This window comes from Scardinius erythrophthalmus, assembly GCF_964197995.2.
Source record: "Scardinius erythrophthalmus genome assembly, chromosome: 19".
In the NCBI taxonomy this organism is placed as follows: domain Eukaryota; kingdom Metazoa; phylum Chordata; class Actinopteri; order Cypriniformes; family Leuciscidae; genus Scardinius; species Scardinius erythrophthalmus.
In genome coordinates, this window is record NC_138239.1 from 37290468 (window position 1) to 37304077 (window position 13610).

Sequence of the window (13610 nt, forward strand, 5' to 3'; positions counted from 1 at the left end):
CTTTTTAAAATGTGCACCCTGTTGACTTAAATGGGGCAAGTTTTAAACCTGCTTTTAGCCTCTTAACATCCTTGATGTGTCATTACAAGTGCACAGCCAATGTGAGTGATTCCTTCAGAGTGATCACGGGTGAATCTGACTGCAGTAGATGTGAAAGATAGGGATAAAAATGATGTTATTTCAGCCAGCGCACATACCTGTATTTACATCCTGTTTTCAGTTGAAGTCCAAAGTAATCGATTGTCGAGTTCACACGCATTGGTTTAGTACCTATGATCACGCGCGTGAACTCGACAGTCAATGTTAAAATTGACCGGAGTTCTCCTTTAAGGGATTTTATAATTCTTCAAATATTATGGGAACATTACTTTTGAATGTTCTCTGAACGTTCTGAAACAAGTAGTGACATTTAAAAACATGCAAGATGAACATCCAACTAAAATCTTTCAGAAAAAAACGAATTCCATGGACGATGTATAAATGTTTTTGTAATAATGTTTTGAGAACATTAAAGTTACTGAAAGAACGTTTGTTCATAACTTTGAAAGAACCTTGCCAGAAAGTTCTGAGAACATTCGCTGTTAGCTGGGATAAACCCACAAAAATGTACAAAAAGGTGCTGCTTTGATCTAGCCAGTGCATTTGTTGTTAATGCACTGGCAAATTATCAGTTTATCATGAAATGATCATTGCGTTACATTGTGAGGGATGTGCTGATGTATGATGTCCGGCTCTAACACACTCAAGCAATATGCCTGTTTGCACAGGCCGATTGATAGTTAAAGGTGTTTGAAGTGTTGATATGGACTTTCGCTTAGGCTGTCATTACTGAAACAAAGAAGCCTCTCAATGATTCCAGTGCATTTGTTGTTATTAAATCGAGCTCAGAAACTTCAGGAAAAATCTTCGACACTAGATTAATCAGCACTTTAGGTTAGTGCTGGAGTCTCCTCAGATGTTTAGTTCCTCTTTAGAGACTTTTTGTTCAGTGTGTTTGTTCACAATGATTACAAGCAAGCGGAGACAAGTACCAAGGTATACATACATTAATTTATTATTTCTGAATATCTAAAAATGCATTCCCATTCAAGCTGGGAAGCATTTATGTGCTTAGAGATGATATGTGTTTATGACACATCTGTCTCAATCTGTTGAAGTTATCACTATGTAGTGTTTATGTGTGAGACAAATGCAAAAGTTCTGCATATGAAACACTGAATTCCCCTTTACGTTCTTATTTTCCCAATAATGTGCTCCATAATAAAGTAAGAGAAATAGTTTAAAGTTGTGTTCCTGATTACAAGACATCCATTTTTAAGCGGCACTAAATTAAATTAGTAATTTGGTTGTAAATATATGTAACTTAGTGCTGTAAAAGTTCAGTCGGTTATTTGCAGTTGATTAATTGCTTAATTAATGATATTTTACAATGCAGCTTGATCTCTTTAACATTTTAATGTGCTGGTCCCGCACATAATACTCATTAGAAATTAATGAAGACAAGAAATTACTGTAGACAATGCAATCATTAAAACTGTTGTAATTATGAGATCCCTCACTGATTTTTTTTATGCCAGAAACATTAAAATCAAACATGTATTTCATATACGTCCAGCAGAGCTTCTACACGTAAAGAAGCGGTTCTCTGGTGATTTTATGCGTGTGTCGTGGCATTAACGGTCATGAGATGGAGGCTTTGTCTCAGATGACTGTAATAAGTGAGGATGACTATGACAGTTTTGAATGAAACTACAGGAATGATAAAATGATAACCACAAAACAACAAATAATAATGTTTAGAACTGATCCAATACAGAAAACATGCTGAGTTTCACATTAAAGTGATATTTTTTTTAAAGCAGCCCATGTTATTAATTTGCCATTATGTCTGTTGAGCTTTAAAAGGACCAAAAAAAATCATAAGCTAGGCATAAAATATATCACCCCAACTAACAGGGAACGTTCTCAGAACTTGAACTTTCTCTCACAGTTATGAACAAACGTTCTTCTACTAACATTAATAAAACATTCATTCAAAGTTATCTGGTCTTTAATAATGTTCTCAAAAAGTAAAAAAAAAAAAAAAAAAAAACATTTATAGGCTACATCGTTAATGGAACTTTTTTTTCTGAAGTGTTTTAGTTAAATGTTTGTCTAACGTTTGTTAAATGTTACTAATTGTTGTTTCAGAACAATCAGAGAACATTCAAGTAACGTTCCCATAATGTTTGCAAAACACTAAAAATGGAATGTTCCCTTAATGCTTGCATAACCAAAAAAAAAAACGTTTTGGACGTTTTAAATGTTCAGAGAACATTCAGAAATAACGTTTTCATACAGGTTTTGAACAACACCAGATTTAGTCGATGATTAACAGAAACCTCACTTTTGGCTGCTTGTTATTCCTTCCAGTCATTTGCACATGCTAGTTCACCTCCTCTTCAATAATCAGGCTCTTTACAGCGAGACGCTCTGCGCTTTACCTTCACATTTAGCTTTCAATTAGTCCTGTGAATGTTTTCAACACTTTGGCACAATCGTTTTATAGGCCAGTGTCTTCACACATTAATGGCGCTAGCAACATCGGCGAGTGATAAACCATCTGGCCTGCCTCCCAAAGAGATAGGGCACATTTAATGGAGTGAAAAAGTAAAAGCAATTAATGTCACATTAATATAATGATAATAATGCCTTGCCTTGCAGCTCAGGCAAGTGAAGCTGAGGCCAGGGACGAATGAATGAGAGCAGCGTGTCACGTGAGAGACCAGAGGAGAAACCAGCGCTCACTGCTTTTTTGCCATTTTATTTGAAGTTAGTTAACTATAACAACCTTGCAAATTTGTGTGACTATAACTGGAACCCCGTGCAAAATCCGTGTGTGGGAAACATTTGCCCTCACATGAAATTCCCAGTCGAGTGGATTCCTGTTGAAATGACTGGATTTGTGCATGTGAAAATGGTTTTAGGAGTGAATGGCGTAAAAGTGAAAATTATAAATTATAAATTATAAATATGCAGATGATATGGATCTTTTATGGAAAGGCTGTGTCAATTATGAGTATTGAGAGAAGGTTTTGAAATGAGAAAAATTGTAAAAAATTATTCAGTGTTTCCCATTCATTTCCCACTGGCCACAGTTTTACAATGAACATAAAAATATATTTTAAACATAACATCTTAAAGTTGTGTTTCCGCGGCTCAGTTCACAGTGAATTAATCAAAGTCCCTTTAAGGCACGTCATTTCACTCGGCAGCCATCTTTAAAGCGCCTCTCGGGCTGCTATTTCAGTCACCTCCTATCTCTTTGAATGGGGAAACATCAAATTCAACAACGCTGTTCATCAAGTTTAAGATTCAATTTCATATTTGAGATCACCAATGAAATTTGACAACAACTGTCTCATTCATTTTGTTTCTAAATGCTCAAATCAGGACAAAAAAAAAAAAAGCATTTTCAGGCGGGACCAACCGATGCACATGACGCAATGACTTTACCCATTCACCAATCTGACCAATCATAACGCAGAATCTGCCATTTTGTCCGACAAACAAACCAGACAGGAGAGTTAAAAGAGTAGCGTACGTGGACTCGAACTTGAAGATGGAACTTGAAAAAGTAACGTGAAAGATGTTTATTTTCTGTTATAGGAAGAGATGATCTGCTGTCACCACACATTAAAGAGACACACAACTGATTTATTGTTTGAATTTCTTGCAAAATGTTAAAGCTGAGACATTGTTTCAAAGCAAAAGTAATCTGCTCTGTCTTGTCTGACGGCACATTGTCAATGGCTCTTTTATTTAGAAGGAGGGGCTTATTCTGCCGTATCGCGCATTGCACTTTCTCTTATTTATAGTAATATGAGTGCAGCGTCTCAAGACTCTGGAATGAATGCAGTGAACTCCGTCTGCTCATGTGCTGTGAGTTAAGAATGCAGTGGGCACCAGACGAGTTACAATTAATTTTCACATTTACATAATTTCCAACATTTTTGTGGGCAGATGATTACAGCATTTCACGTTTGTAAACCAGTTTTCACAGAAACTGCAATTTTCCACCAAAATAAAAGCTCAAGGGTTTATCTTGTGACAAGTGAAGAAATTAGGACAAAACGTATTGTAATTTCCCCACTGTAGTGTAAACTTATCAAATATTTATTTTAATTTACTTTACTGAGCATTTGTTTTACAATATATTGCTGCAAAATTTTTGCAACCACAAAGTTCTGGCAACCACAGCTGCTGTTTATTTATCAGACATTTTAGTGTTTATTTATTTATTTACAGTGTAAAATGGTCACACATTTTCTGTTAATTATCATGTGATCTTAGGTGGTAAGACCTGCTAATTCATATTTAAACTTTGAGAAATCATTTGAAAAACACACACAAAAAGTAAAACAAAATTGCAGGGAAAAGTTGAGTTTGCATTCGTTCTTGCAGGATCCTGGAGTGACCAATACAATATAGTCAGGACTGAGTTATAAAATAAGAGTCTTTTCCTCAAATGTTTTCAGAGCCAAGTGTATTTTGTGCACTTTTAGAAAAGTCTGTAAAAATACGGCTCAATTTTCTGTATTGATTTTTCACAGGTGTTTTCCCTGTATACTGCATTATGCATTGCATTGTGTGTATTAGGGTTGAAGAAAATGTCCGTAAACATACAGAAAACATACTGGTAATTTACTGCCAGGACATTATCTGTATTTCTATGGATTTGTCTTGCGATATATTGGATAGAGTGGCCTACTGTTGTGTGTGTGTGTGTGTGTGTGTGTGTGTGTGTAGGGCTAATCATTTCTCCGTCCTGTTGCTCTGTCTCGTTCTATCTCTTGACCCTTCTGTGTTGGTGCCGCCCCTCTCTATCGGTGTTAATTTCACTACATCTCCAGGGTGGCTTATATTGGAATATCTTAACCAACCGGCTACATTAGCATAGCGTGATGGATGCGCTTGAATCTCAGGACAGATAATGGCCACACTTTGCATTTTAAACTAAGCAGCACCATCCATTCTCATGCTGGAGAATTAAACTCCATGATATGAAGATATTTTCCTGGCAATTTTTTTTTTTTTAAAGCAGGCATTTAAAGATTATTTTCTGATGATGTCACCAGAGGAGGTGATGTCATAGACAAATAAAGAGTCTGGAGAGTGTCATTGGTTTAGATAAAGATGAGGTTCTTAATCTAATCATTAATCAGTAAATCAGTAATTGGATTAATACAGTGCAGTGTTAATAAGGCAACATCACTCTTAGATAAAAGGTTCACTGGAGTTCTATATAGAACTCTGGGGAAAGGTTCTAAATAATGAGAAATGCTAGCCTGGCAAGCCAGACCTCTACATCAAGATGTTAGGACAGCGCTTCAACCAACCAAAGCATTTCCCAACAGCGGAGCTAGCGTTAGTTGATAGATTCAACTTTTGCCATATCTGGCCGGCAAAACTACGAACACATCTTCCTTTTTTAAGAATGACTTACAGTAAGTGCTGTTAAAACTCCAAGTCCTCCAGAGTCGCGGCCAAAGCCGATTCGAAAGACTGTTCTCCAGCAGCCGCCATTCTTTGTTTTCAAGTAGCAGGGAACCGTCGCAACTCTTTCGTCATTATGTTAAGCCCGCCCCGCCTACTCTGTACACGATGTGATTGGCCTTACCTAATTTAGGTTTTTCCAGCTCGAAAGTCAATGGAGAGTTGCTAGACTACCCTGGCTGCAAAATACATTTTGCTGCCGCAAGGGTGCGTCTAGATTTCTAGGCTAGAGAAATGCCTTAAATAATTGTTAAATAGTTTAACAGGTCTATTTTCTAAAGTATGTTTACAAGTTGTTTAATTCATTACATTTAAGTAAAATTAAGTCAAGTCAAGTCAAGTGTATTTGTATAGCGCTTTTCACAATACATATTGTATCAAAGCAGCTTCACAGTATTAAATTAAAATAATACAACAAGGTTTGTTTCTAATGGAATTTATTGATTGATAAAATTAAAATTAAATATCCCCAAAATATCCCCAACTGAGCAAGCCAAAGGCAACATGATGATAGATTAGAATCAACAGATTTTAATTAATTAGAAATTAATTAAAACTTATTTATTTAATATGAAGTGCCTGACAGAACAGAATACTGCACATCCGAGGTGATAATGCGGTCACAACGCCAAGCGGATGTGCATTGTTTTTTTAATATTTCAATGACTTGGAGTCAATTATTTTGCTTATATTATGATTTCCACACCTCAAGACATTGTTTAGATGTTTTATTTCAAGACATTTGGTAGGTTTTTCTCCTTAAAATGCCCTTGTGTGAAGGACTAATTTCTTATGCATCTCATCCCAATCCTTCATTGCTAATTCCAAAACGTCATTTTAGAGTTAGTAACGGAGACTTGAGTCTTTGATAGCAGACTAATGCAGTTATTGGAGAGAGATTGACAGATTGTTGAAGTACACACAGTCTGTGTGTCCTGTGTGTGTCTACTAGTGAAGCTGTAAGTTTAACTGCTTCAAAAACAGCAATGTTACTACATTGATACCAAGAAGCGCTGACATGTCTCTGTGCACGTGAATGTTTCCGTCTTTGTGTCCGTACTGTATGTGTGTTTGTATGGAAGAGAGAGAAAAATATGCTTTTTTTATTATCCATGCTTTTCATAGATAATAATAATAAAAAATGTATTTAATGAGGAAAACATGGAAATAATTTGTCATTTTTATGCTGTTTACATTATTTATTTGCTTGGTCAGTGTTGCTGTGGGTTTTGGTTCTTCTGCTGTTGTAATCTGTAAGGATATTTGAAATAACTGAAATCATTTGGCGAAGTGATGTGGAGCTGTAATGCGGTCAAGACCTGGCGGAACTACTTTCCTGAAAATAACTGCACACCTTATTACGAACCTTTTTGTCTCAGAATGTATTACTATCTACTTAGACAACTACAAATCACATTTTTAAAATAAAAATAAAAATGCACTTGAGGAACCTGTTTTTCAATTCACTGTTTTTAAGTCACAGTAAATAAACATGCATGAAATGGGGAAAAAAATATTCCACCATTAGAACCTGTGAACCATAGAGGGCAATTGCTAGCAAGTGACAAGTTCAAACTAGACAGACATTTAAGAGATTACACAGCATTTCAGCACATAATTATGGGGATAAGAGATATTGATTTGAGATGAAACTGTTTTAAAATCGTACCTGTATCTTATAATCCATTACCGTGTACAAAACAAACATTGCAATATATGGTAGCAGCTGCGTTTGTATAAAACGAGAGTGAGTCCGTAATACCTGGGTGACAAAAATAACTGTGGACAAAATATTAATTGGAGTTTTAATATTTATTAGCTCACCAAACACAAAACTTCCTTGAAGAAAAAACGTGTTACGGATATAGACACAAGAAAGGAAGATGGATGGTGACCGGGTGTTTATTTACAATACAAAGGTGCAGTGATGAGGTAAGCAGGTAAGTGAGGGTCCAAAGGGTGATCGTGAGGAAGTCGCTGGAGACGGGGAGAGCCCCGTCGAGAGAGAGAAATGTGCTTTCTCGGCGGCTGCGGTGGCGGCAGTCTCAGTCTCGACAGGACGATGCTCTGGAAGGGCGGTCTCTGCGGGACAGGATTTCGGAATGGCGGCCATCCTGGGATGAAGAATCAGTCATGGCCGCCATCTTGGCTGGAGACTCACCTCTTCCATTTTCAGTTTTGGTAAATATTTATTTACAATATAAAGTTGCAGTGATGAGGTAGGCAGGTAAGTGAGGGTCCAAAGGGTGATCGTGAGGAAATCGCTGGAGATGGTGGGAAGTGAAAGTGAAAATAGTCCACATGGCATTTACGAGTCCGGACAGTGAGCTGTGGTGAAGTGTGTGCTTCTGTAGTGGTGGTGATGGGGTGATGATGAGGTGCAGGTGTGATTGATTGAGAATGATGTGCAGGTGGGAACCGAGGAAAGTGCTGGGAAACGTAGTGAAGAGGATGGTGGCTAGGTGCAAATGTGACAAAACGTTCCTAGCAAGCGTACAGCGCTGCTGACGTCAGTAACCCGGATGAGCCCGTGTTATCAGTTTTAAGCGGTTGTTATCGGGGAGTCACATTCCGCTGGATGATTCTGATTGGTCAATTGTGCCAAGTATTCCACAGAGTCGTGTAATAATGCAAAATAAACCGAAGTGTTCTGTTTTCTGCAGAGGAAGATTGTACGGGTTTGGACTGACTAAAGGGTCAGTAAATTATGACAGAATTTTCAAATGGGCCACTGAAACCAGCTAACAGGAAACATTCTCCGAACTTTAACTCAAGGTTCTCTAAACATTATTAACAAACGTTCTTCCAGTAGCGTTATTAGAACGTTCGTTCAAAATTATCTGGTCTTTGATAATGTTCTCAAAACATAAGCACAAAAACATTATACATCATTCATGGAACTTTTTTTTTAAATGTTACTACTTGTTTCAGAACATTCAGAGAACATTCAAAAGTAACGTTCCCATAATGTTTGCAAAATTATAAAAATGGAATGTTACCTTAATGTTCAAAAAAACCCGTTTCAGAGAACATTCAGAAATAATGTTTTCACAAACAAAATGTTCTTTCAACATATTTTTGTTGCTGGGTATTCCTATGAAAAAATACCTTTTTCCCCAGCAGTTTTTCATAATACATAACAACAATGTTTTTAAATTCTTTATGTTCTTTGTTTTATTAAACTGTCCATTGTTCACTGTCACTGGAGTGTGTAAGATGTGCTGATGCGTCTACAAAGCTGTCAGAGGCGTCCGGCACCTGATCACTGACTGTAAATCACACTGACTCTTTATGTGACAGGAGAGAGTCGTACATTTATATGCTGCTGTATGAAATAACATCTTGATCTCATGTCACACGGTCTGATCTGATGTGAGATTTGTAGAGATCTCTGAGCATGAGAGGCCTGACCATTTTACTGTATATAGGTTATTGTCTTGCTACGTTAGGTAAATTTATAATTTTTATGTTAACTCATTTATAATATTAACTAAATAGCTTATTTTCAGTTGGGTTTGGAATTAAAAAACAGCTCTGAATTTATCCGGAAACATTTTACTAAAAACATCTCAGTTACGACTGTAACCTTGGTTTCCTGAAAAGGGAACGAGATGCAGCATCGAGAATCGACACTATGGGAATGTTCTGCGTGATTGCGTCGTGAAGCATGTGTGAAATCAGTCCAATCGCGTGATGGTAGGCGGGTGACATCATAACCAGGAAGCTATAAAGCGCACACAGACCAGACAATATCAGCTTCTGATAGGCCGAAGCAAATCGATCACAGGTATGCCAAGAGTATGGCAGGGCGACACAGCGTCTCGTTCCCTTTTCAGGGAACCAAGGTTACAGTCATAACCGAGACGTTCCCTTTCAAGGGAACTTGCAACGCGTCGAGAATTGACGCTTTGGGAACGTTAATACCCACGCCACCTTACTAACCAGTGCCTGTCTTGTGTGAAATCAGGCGAGCACAACTAAGACAAAGCAACTGGGACCCAGGGGTGAAGCCCAAATCTAGGTTGTAAAACCTGACAATGTGTGCGGAGAGGACCAGCCCTCCACATCACACACCTCTTGTAGGGATACCCGTATTAAAAGGCTTACAAATCCACTATACTAATCCTGATCCGACACACCTTGCTCCCTGAATCTGGTGCCCAGGGATAGAGAGCCTGAGCCATTGAGTCAGGAAAGATGATGACCTGTCCACAGACACTGAGTGACCATCCATGATCACTCTCCAGCCTGTATGGGAAGCATTCATCTTAAGCGTTACGCAATGACAAGGAGCTCCCGGCACAGGAGCCTAGGACAAGTACCAAGACTTCTTCCACATTACCAAAGTACAAAGCACCTGTGCGTAACCTTGATCATGCGGAGCGGGTTGCCCCTCAGGGGAAAGCATCCCAGCGCTGCTATGTTTCCGGGCGGACACTGAGATATGGGCTCATCGAAGACCGCTACGCCCTGAAGCACGCGAGGTAGCAGAACGTCCCCTGAGGGAGCCGCGGGAAATGGCTACTGTATAATGAGGAGTTGACCACTTCCCTCCGAAGGGGACTACCTTCACAGGTCTGGCACCAATGGCTTCTGGGCCTCTTCGCCGAAGCCTTCCTCGAGATAATGACGATCCTCAGATCTGTCTTACCCCGAGACTAGTTCAACTAATCAATCAATCAAATTTTATTTCTAAAGCACGTTTAAAAACAACGCTAGTTGAACAAAGTACTTTACAGACCCAAACTTACAACACATATAGACAAACACACCATAAAAGAAAACAAAGCACTAAATAAACCACATGTAGCTAAGGACAATTAAAAGCAGCAGAAAAGAGATGGGTCTTCAACCTAGATTTAAAACACTCAATGGAATCACAGGATTTTATGTGTTTTTATTTCAGCTGAGACTAGTAAAGGAACCAGTCTCTCGAGACTAGTCTTTATTTTTCTACGGTGAAAGTCGGCCATCTGTTTATAGTCTGTGGTTTATTCACAATCCCACTTCACATACACTGAAAAGTATTATATTTTGGACCAACAAAAACAAAAAAAATACTTATACCATTGGGGCTACCATCCCATTGAGGCTATTTGCGCTAATTGTAAATAACAACAAAACGTTTTTTTGTATAAATAGTAGTTAGATGCTATTTACACTGGCAGATACTAATTGTACCTCAGTGTATTGTAGTATTTTATAGAAAAGTATGCAATAATTACATATTCATTGTATGTTTATATTTATTAAAATCATAAATGTGTTTATAAATGGATTATTTGTGTGTGTGACGTCATGTCACGACCGTTGCAGCATCCGTAGAAATTTTGCGTGCTCAAAGTGGCACTCCATGGCACTGCTCCTGTTATCAGACAGGCTTCTCTTGTAATTTTGTCTGGTTTAATCAGACAGTGGTGGACAGAGTTAGTGTAAATAGCCTCTGCTATTTGCACTTGGTGTAAATAGACACTCAGATATAAAAATGCACTTTAAATAAATGGCACGTTCACTTTACTTTTCTATAGCTGTGTATTTTAACATCCCATTCTTTCAACTGGCTGCGATTTAATTGAGTCATGTAGCATTTTCGCTTATGATATAGAAAAATCAAAAGTTAGTATTTCACTCCCGACCCGTGTTAGCTGCATTCATTACAGTTTGATGGTCATATGTTCTCAGTATTACACGCACACATACATAGTGTGAAGGCCACATGCAAAAAACGCCTCTCATTACAAGCAGCCGCTCGCTGAAAAGTCTCTCATGCATTCTGCCGTTCCTCCGGTCCACACAGATGGCTCATAAAATCAGATGCATAGGGATGGATTTTGGAATACGAGACAAACAAGGAGATTAATTTAATGGTGCACGTGCAGGTGAAGCAGCGGTAATGACAAGACCTCTCAACGGTGTGGAGATGAAGGTGTGTGTGTGTGTGTGTGTGCGCGTGTGTGTGTGTGTGTGTGTGTGTGTGTGCGTGTGTGTGTGTGTGTGTGTGTGCGTGTGTGTGCTGCAGAAAAACGTCCCAGCACTCCACGAATGATGGATAGCAACAGTAGGAAGAACAAAACCAAGCATTGCTCATGCTGTCACCACAATGAAACAGCTACATAACAGCATTTGGTCACAATGCGAGGAGCAGCGATGCCAGGCCATCATGCCACTTCTACTGGAAGTCAAAGACTTCATCCATCATGCGTCCGGTCCCTTTAGCATTTGACTGCGAGCAGCTCGAGCCTGTTGTCTTGCGAGGGACTGCCAGAGTCGCTGAAGAGCTTTGATCCATTTATTTTGGCTGCCATTGTTTCAGTAGCGCTGCTGTTCCACTGGGGATGAAGAGAAGCCAGTCAGATGTGTGTGTAGACAAGGAACATCTGGAGAGATTTACCTGCCATGCATACAACTTCTTACAGAAACAGTCTGGTCATTTTAAGGCATTTTAAAGATGAAAAAAAAGGAAAATACCCATATTATTCATCGTTCGTGGAACTTTTTTTTTTCTGAAACGTTTTTTTAAATGTTACTACTCGTATCAGAACATTCAAAAGTAAAATTCCCATAATGTTCGCAAAATTCTGAAATGGAATGTTCCCTTAATGTTCATAAACCAAGAAAAAAAAAGAAAATAATAATAAAAATTAAAAAAAGATTTAAAAATAAAACAAATTGACTTTTTCAATGTTCATGGAACATTCAGAAATAACGTTCTCAGAACGTGGTGGGAACGTTAGCAAAATGTTCTTAGAATATATTTGTGTTAGCTGAGTAATATCTGGTGGCAGCAAATGGTTTTCTTATGATAAACAATGAGGTCTTCCTCAAAAGGCTGCTTACCGGCAGTGTTGGGGTAGTAACCCATTACAAGTAACTTTAGTTATGCAATCAGATTACTTTTACATTTAAATTTACAACAAAATATCTCGGTTACTTTTTCAAATAAGTAACGCAAATCTTAAGTGCAGAAGCGTTGTGTAAACATGATGGTTATTGTAGTACTAGACTAAATGTGAGCATGCATTTATTCATCTGACTTGCAAAAAAAAAAAAACAGATTCAGTATTCATCAATGAATAAAGACAGTGAAACCGACAGTGAAGACCAGCAAACCTGTAATTAAACTTTGAATTACACAAATATACTTTATGTATTTAATCTCACTTTATTACCCATGTCTTTGCTGCTGACTTTCAATGATCCAATTCAACCATACTAATAAGAAAAAATTACTTTAAATAAACTTCACATTTGTCTTTCATTGTTTGCTTTCATTGCTGAAGTAAGAGTCTTGACCTTATTCTTCTGCGATCCAGAACGGCAGCACAGCTGAGAAGAGTGTTTGAGCTGAGCCCTCTACTGTACAGCTGGCAATTTCCTTTTACATTTTCACTTTTGGTGTTAAAGGACCTTTACATTTGCCAAAAATAGAACTTTTGTGATTTTGTTATTAAAAAATAAACAAGCAAGCCCAACCCATGTTAGGAAAAAGTCATGCAAAAGTAACGTACCATAAAAAGTAACTAAGTACCGCAGCAAGTTACTTTTTAGTGATTAACGCAATATTGTAACGCATTACTTTTAGTTACTACAGTTGTTTCTCCTCCTCAGACTTGACACTCACGCAGGCTGCCAGTTTGAGGACACGCAACAGGAAGGAGTGAAATTGACAATTGAGTTGATTTATCATGTTTCAATATGCCTCTGGTCATAGAGTTTTTTAGATGGACGGTGATGTGTTTTAGTCCGGGGATAATCTAAATAATCTTTGGCCTAGTTTGTTTGCTGGTTTCCAGCTGGCACCCTGGGGTGTCGACATTCTGACACGGAACACACATTTCAGTGTAAAGTGACTGGCTGTAGCATTGATTTTCCTAAAGAACATTTTCCTAAATATCAGCAAATATACTGTAGTATGTATATGCTGTAGTACAGTCAAAAAAATACATACAGAACCTTTAACAACATATTTGCATGTTCACAAGTCTCTGATGTTCGTTTATGGTCGCAGGTCAATAGATCTTTTTTTTTTTAGTAAATGTTTTATTTTGATAGTTTTTTTATTTTAAAATTATTTA